We start from the raw sequence: 8,206 nt of genomic DNA, 5'->3' as shown, positions 1-8,206 counted from the left end.
GACTTTCTGAAACGATGCTGGTGAATAAATGGATTTAAGCCCTCGGTAGTTTGTATTAAAACCGGTAAAACATCCTCCCGATGAACAGTTTATCCAGACCATGAGTCATCCTTAAATTTTGTTTATTATTTTTATTTTACAAGCAGTTTGAGAATTATTTACTGTGGCCTGCAATCATGAAAATTTCTCGGGCTGGAATAGTGAAAATTTACCTCCATTTGCATTTGCCCTAAATGCACATTGGATATTTGACTTGATGTGTACTACACACATCAGTCAAAAGGAGATCCTGTTATTGCCCTCCAAAGGGACTACATTTGACAAGCTGACTATTTTCACTATTTTCAGGACGAATTCGGGATGAATTTGTTCTCATGTCTCCGTCTGAATATGTGATCTTCCATACATAATCAGTGAGACATGCAGGCTTTGTGTTCCTCTAAAGAGCCATGTCAGTGAATAAAAAGGAGGGCATGGCGGTCCATTGAGCCTGTGTATTTACACAAATCAAAGCAAGGAGTTGATAAGAGATTTCAGCAATAGAGGGAAATGGTTGAGGTGTTTTGTATCAGTCATGGTATGATTGTGTATTATGCAGCTACAGAGTGGTTAGTTTAACAACTACAAAAAGCAATGTTCATATGCATTTCTCCCTGTGTGGCCTGAACTGTTTTATATCAAAACCAACCGCATATCATCCCATCTGTTGTGCTCAGTTGATTCTACTCCACAGAATTCAGCGTTTTCACATCCATTTATGATGAATGATTTTGCTCTTTCTCGTTTCTTTCCCCTACGAAGTGAACCAAATCCATTTCCTCTGCAGAACAACGTTTTCTGTTTTTTTGTTTTTTAAAGAACCACACGCACAGATGCATGTCAGGTTTTTCCAGATGCCCCCAAACAATGGCTCCATTCTTGGCAAATTTCCCCTCATACTAAATTTAATTAGACATTGAACTGTTGCATACTCTGTACTTTGTGTTCTTGCTTCTCAACCTCTTTGTTTCTTCTCTCCCTCTCACACTGGCAGTTAGTGTAATTTGGGTTTACGGACCAGCTGAGCGATACTCATACTTGTCTGGAGTGGGTAAAGTTTAGCTCTAAGACAGAGAGGCCATTTGTGAATTTCTCAGACATGAGGAAACTGCCAATAAAGAAAAGTACGGAGGCTTGAATGGCATTTTAGATGGTGGTTTTTCTGTAACATCTCTATGCTGTTACGATATATGTCACATCACAGTCAGAAGTCTAGACAGGAGCTTTACAATCTCCTGAAGGTAAATGATAATGGTCTTTTTACTTAGCCTACATTCTTTAGATTAGTTCAAAACATTTTCAAAAACATACCATATTTTTTTAAACCACTTAAAGACAGATAATTTTGGAAGCTTGTTTGCATGTCCATTCAAGTACTTGTGGGAAACTCTGATATCTGCGATTTAACAGCAACACTAATGAGTTTGGTGTCATACTTTTATTCATTAGGCATGATTGTTTCCAGCCTCAAGTGAAATAAAATAACAGTATTTCCTGAAGTGTTCTGATGTACAGAAAACATTAAAAATGTAAAATGAAATGCGCACATAAGATGAAAGCAATCTTAGAGAGCACATAGACAATATTATATTATTTTTCACTACAAAAGGAGTGAAATCCCAAATCGGTGGAGTCCAAAGGTATCATCTTTTTTATTTCACATTTTCTTCTTACTTGTCAAACACTGGTACTGCCATTACCCATGATGCAACTCAACCAATGACAGCTGGGGCACAGATTCAGAAGTGTTATGCTTATAGCAACTAATATAGTCTCAAGCCACTAGCTTCAATCAAGTGACATCACTTAAGGCCATTTGTAAAGCTTTGTCCAGTTCCCTCTAGAAATACAAAAGGCTTCATTCATATTTTTTCACATATGTGGCATTATTCCCCAAGACCTGCAGCCTATGCAGATTTTTATTCATAAAATCATCAAAGTTCCCTTTTAAGGTCAGAGCCGTTCCTCAGGCAGCATTGTGAATCATTTTTTAGTCAGTGAGTGAATGCAGTAATTTTTGGCATCTAAACTTTTAATGTCAAAGCTTAATTGAATGCATTAATATGGAAGAGCTGCCAACCACACCTGCTCTGGATTACCAGAACTAAAATCAAATAAAAAGGACTTATTATTTCTTATTGTGATGTATTACAGATATTAAATTTCTATAAGCTATTTGTCTGGAAGGTAGGGAATCTGTTCTGTTTCTGTTCTGATCAAAATTATATAAATTATGTATGCTTTTGGAATTAAAATAAATTCACAGTACTTTTAAAATGTTACTTGGGAAAAAAAGAGGACTGTAGAGTTATGATGCAATTTTGTGGAATCTAGTTACAAATAATGTCTTTTGCATATGATGGCACGATTTTCAGTGAAGTTAGAGAACAACTCTCTCTGAATCTCTCTCTACTCTTTCACTTGCAAGACGTGCAATGTCTAATGAGTTTTGTTTGTTAGTGGAATAGTCTGACATGTGGGGAAATATTCTTAGCTGCTTTGGTGAAAGTTAGGGTGGGAAGATTTACATCACATCACGTGTTGATGTGATCTTTGTGTGAAGGATAAAGCAAAAGCCATTAAACGATTAGCTGAGCTTAGCCTAAAGCAAAGGGAAACGGTGAGAGAAAAGCACCGTCTAACAGCACCTCTAAAGCTCTCTAATAAACATGCTATATCTTGTTTGCTCAATCTGAACTCCAGGAAAGACGCTACACAGTGCCAAGAAATAGTCCAGCAAATAAACGTCCATGAAACCCTCATCTTGTCCTCACGCTAAATTAAGCTAACCATCTCCTGGCTCTAGTTTCACTTGTGACATACTAACACATGGTATCAGTCTCTCAGCAAGAAGGCATGTAAGTGTATTTCCAAATGTATTCCAAATTGTCAAACTGTTTCTTTCAACTTTTATTACGGTGTAGATATGAGGCGGAAAAGAAGAAAAAAATAGGCTGAGAGAGAGAGAGAGAGAGAGAGAGCGCAGAGGTCAAAACTGGTGTAAAAAAGAGAGGGAGTGGACAAACATAGGCAAGATATATAGGCCTGATGCCTGACTGTTTGTATAGACAGAGAGAGAATAATAGCTTTAAGAATTGCTATATCCAATTTTATCAGGCTGTAATGTGTCTGTTAGCCTACATCTCTGATAAATGGTGCTTTTACTTGCCTCAGTATATTATCTAATGGTCTAAGCATGGCTGGATGTGAGGTGCTGTGCAGATAATTTGGTGTATGGAGATATCAGCCGGCCATATGTAAACAATATCTGCTGTTCCTTTCTTAAAACAAGGGGGAGAGGGAGGGGAATTTGTGGCAGGGGGCTTCGTAAAGAGGAGGGTGAAGGACTGAGAAAGTAAATAAGATGAGGGGTGTGGGGTGGATCGGAGCAGGATATTTAAGAGCATCAGGAAATAACGATGGTCCCTCAGAGCTCCTCAATAACCTCTACCAGGACAGGAAGCTGCTCCATCAATCACCGTGACGACGGCTCTCCCTCTCTCTCTCTCCTCAGGCACTGAACCCAACAGACGCACTGCAGCTGCTCTGAAGTGTCCTGCCTCCTATTTTCATTCCTATCTGTCCAGGAACACACACACACAGATTTTGCAAATACACACACACTGTAAGCCAACAAGGTAATTACAGGACTATAGTCAGTGGTATAACTAGTTTGGAGCCTGAGACACTGATGTACAAAATGAGAGGTTGATGGCAATGAAAGGATACGGGACGCAGTTTTCAGCATGTGCCTCTCAAGGCATTTGTATTTCTTTTGATACTTGTGTATTTCTTTGTCAGTGCTACTTTCATGAGTGTTTGCTTAGCAAGCTTACCTAGAAAGGGGGAAATTGCTTGCCTTGCTCTGTTCAAAATTGTTATGTAGAAGAAAGCAAAGCTGTGATCAGACAGAACTCGAGGTGAATTTCAGAGAGTCAACTAAAAGAGATGCAAGTGGGTGTAATTAGATGCATATTCACCCAGGGGCAGTGCAAACTGTGAGAAAGAAGCACGAGGTGAAAATATTTCAACTTGAGCAAAGCACTTTCTCTTATCCCAGAACTTAAATCTACAAATGTACAGAGATGAGAGGAAAGAGTTCTGAGTGTAACAAGTAATGTGTGTACAGTTCGTAAATTAGCTTTTTGGCTGCAAGGTCCAGCAGTCAAATTAGTGCATATGACATGCTGTGAAAACGTGCTTCCTGTCTGAATGCACCTCATTTTTTTTCCCCTAAGTGCAGTAACGTTCTGTAGTCTTCTTGTCACCACAAGGTTGCCAGGCAAACAGCAGAGACTCCAGGAAGTCACTGTTCCTGGCCAAGAAATAATTCAAGCACATAACTGCACATGAAACCACAACTTGTCTCTTGTGTGTGTGTGTTTTGTTTTGTTTTTTTCATTTGAACACAAACTGGAATGTAAAAACAAACAGATGTTAATTAGAAAAATTTAAAGGTGCTGATGGGGGATTTTTTTTTTTTTTTTTTAAACTTTGATCACAGCCAAGCTAGCTGTTTCCTCAGTTGCACTCTTAAAGCTGAAACTCTCTTGTGCGACTTTTCATCAACAATATTTTGTGAAAGTTTATAAATACTAAATAGAAATGTAATTTCAGATTAAATTTACCCGGAAAATGGAAAAACATAACAAGTCCATGTTTTGTTTATGATGGCATGCTTGCATACATTTGGACAAGGTCTCAGTGTTGCAGTCTGGACAGAAGATAGTGTTACAGTTCATATCTCTCTCTCTCTCTCTCTCTCTCTCTCTCTCTCTCTCTCTGGCTCCTTCTCTGCTGATGTCAACCAGTGGAGAGACGCCATTAAAAATAATGAGCTTTCCTTCACCTCCCTGTGCTTTGCAGTCAGTCAAGAGATTCTTCCACTGTCGCACAGAGCGTTCACTGTACCCAGGCAGAGGTTTAACAGTTTATTTTTTCTTAATTTTTACAGTGTGAGAAAAAGTCCCAGTTGTAGCAAGTTCCACACATTAATGGCTCATGTGCATGCAGTTTACCACGATTCCACATGATTGGTGTTATGCCTGAGTGTCTAAAAGTTAGGTTGTTTGTTAGGTCACAAACAGGGCAGGAAATTAAATTTTTCCCCCGACTGGACAGAGTGAGATCCAAAAGTTGAAAGCCACTTTATATTTTAGCAGCCAGAGGTTTTATGGCTTTTTATTTATTTTAAAAGAGCTGTGTTGGGTCAGTGCTTTGTTTGCAACCAGAGATAGAATTTTCCTGCATTTGGCTTCCAGTTATAACATGCAGCCGTATTGTGCCACAGTTGCTGTTTAGATTCAACCTGTAAGTCCATAATAAAAGTCAGAAAAATGACACAAAAATGTTATGACCTCTCCAGTGGAGGTTGACTGAGCTCGAATGCTGTTTTTTCACCAGCATCTGATCCACACACCTCTCACACAGTTAAAGAAACACTCCTTCCTGGGGGGCTTTCAAGAACAACTGCAGTTTTCTAGCGCTGGCATCAGTACAACTCCGTACTCTGTTTACAATGCTTGAATTTTTGTGTCTGAATGGGTAAACGTATTTTATCACTTTTGGTACACGTTGTGGATTGACATCATGAGAGCGTCTCAGCTTTCACATGCTCAGCGGATCCAACTGCTCTACATGTGCAGGATCCAGTGATGCTTCCAGACCACCGCAACATTACGTTATCCATTAATCAATCTCATTTGACGTAGCGCTGTTTTTTTTTTCTTTCCACTTGTCGATAGCTCAGCTGCAGTTATCAGGTCAGTGTATTTTCCACATGCAGGCCTCTCACATGTGGGACACTGCCTGGAATACACTAAATGGGTGACAGAGCAGCCTCTGGGCAGCAAAGAGATCCAGTGGTTTTACTGTTGAGTGACACTGTCCCATAATGAAAAGGTCACAGGTCAAGTTTTGCAGATGGCTCATGTATCTGGCCATGTGTGTTTCTTATTTCACGCATTTTTCCATGAGTTACAATTACAGTGAGCTTCCTTTTTTCAAAAATCGGTGCAAAGAAAAAAAGTTATGTTTTCTAGGGATAGAATCGCTTCTGTGTTAAATGTGAATTTCATGTGGTAAAACCATTTCTAAATGATTTCAAGGGCTGGTTTGAACTTTTGAGCCCTTGTTAGCTTCAGTCCTTGCAATCAAGTTACCAGAATTCAATACAAGAACCTTTGTGCACTGTGAATGTCACTTAGGTGCATCTGTCAAATATATCACTTCCATCGTAAACATTTATTTAAGTGTAGGAGCTCTTAAGACAACATTGGGAATATTAAAGACTAAACAGAGGATATTCACATTTATGTAGTAGCTTAAAAGTCAAAAGGCAAGTACTACAAAAATAACAGTGGATGCACTGTTTTCTTTTACAGCGACTGATCAAAATGAATTTTGACCGTGTAACGACAGTATTGCTTTTCCCTCCATCAAACATCTCAGTCACCTTGTGAACACAGACACGTGTTATCTTCGCTATCCCTATTCAACCAACATACACGGTTAAAATGTCAAGTTACGCTAACCTTAACCCTTATGGCACAAACATTAACAAGCCGGAAGTTGTTTCCTTTTCGTTTGCTAACATTCACTATTCATGACTAAATAAGCGTCAGTCATCAGTAAAATATACTCTTCTTAAACTTATCTTTTCATCGAAGTTGAACGTTCAAAAACTTGCTAATCACTGTTCCCTGGACTGTGGGTGGGGAAATAACCAAAACTGTTCCACTTTGACAGAAAACTATGTTCATGTAGGGCCCGTTGCTCAAACGCTAACTGAGAAAATGTGTCTTAATAACTTCTGAAATGAAAAAACAAGCGAAATTAGTCAGAGAAATCCACACAGCAAGCTCATTCCATGGTAAGTGTCTTTCGTAACCTCCGGCTTTCTGCTCTTCCCCCGAGCAGAAATCCGTCGCTGTGCATCCACGGTAAATGTCTTTCATAACCCTTGACTTCCTGCTCATTCTCAAGCCTTAGCTCTGCTTTTCAACCAAGAGAGACGTGTCGTAAAGTTGTCATCTTTGCTGCTGAATTGGGTCAACATTTATCTACAGCGGGCTGGAACGGGATTCAGCCTGAGGATGCAGAGAAGTCACTCACCCATTCCTGTCTGCGGAGAGGAATCATAGTTGAGCAAGATATCCTGTTCTCACTAGCTGTAATGTAGAATGAGACCAATTATCCTCATCAAAGCTCTTTTCAAATGCCAGTGCACTGGGCCTATACACAAAGTATGAAACATATTGAACTGTGCATCTCTATTCAAAAAGAGCCACATTGTCCATGTGAACATGTCATTTTCTGTCTTAGTCTTAGTTTTCTTAAAACAATTGAAATAGTGATTGATATGATACAGGTTTAGTTTAGTTTCTAGAAACAGTATCTTAAATTAAGGCAAAATATTTCATCATTCAGCTCAAGAAAACAACTAACATGAAAATTCTGTGACCACTTAACAAAAATTTTATCTCATTTTATGACGGATGCAACTTTATGACTCGATTCTTGACCATAATACTCAAGTTAGAGTTGGGCACTCCTAAAGGATATCCTAAAAGTATGTTCGAATCAGTACTTAAGATGGATCAGTGATCAGAGTTAAAACCCACTCAAGCTGTGTGTTCTTCATTTACTTCCTTTCCCATCAGATTTTCACCCGTGTGTCACAGCAACCATAGAAACCACTGAGAAAGACTTTTAAAGTTACATGAGGAGAAACATGAAATTACAGCCACCAACTGGTTACTTGGAAACACCAGAGACAGCTAGCCTGGCTCTCCCAACAAAATTTGCCAACCAGAACCTCTAAAGCATGCTAAGTATGACATCAGTTTAATATTTTTCTCATCCAACTCTCAGTGAGAGAGCAGAAAGGCTTAATTCCCAAAATGTTAAACTTTTCTCCGACTCATCTTTATCTCCTATGGTTTTCTACCTGTGCCAGTCAAGGTGTCTGCGTGCAAAGTTACATGAAAGCGTTGAAGATTCAATGAGATCATTTAGAGGTCAAAGAGTTTCAAACAAAAAATTTGCAGCCTGTACAGGGGATTCACCCAGCACCCAGACTCCTTTTAAATCTCGTTTCATGTCAAAATGTGAGAACTATTTAAAGGGAAAATATTCTGAGCGTAAGAAACATAAAGTTAACTCGCAA

Source organism: Scatophagus argus, chromosome 22, assembly GCF_020382885.2.
Source record: "Scatophagus argus isolate fScaArg1 chromosome 22, fScaArg1.pri, whole genome shotgun sequence".
NCBI classification, from domain to species: domain Eukaryota; kingdom Metazoa; phylum Chordata; class Actinopteri; family Scatophagidae; genus Scatophagus; species Scatophagus argus.
This window is presented reverse-complemented; position numbering follows the sequence as displayed.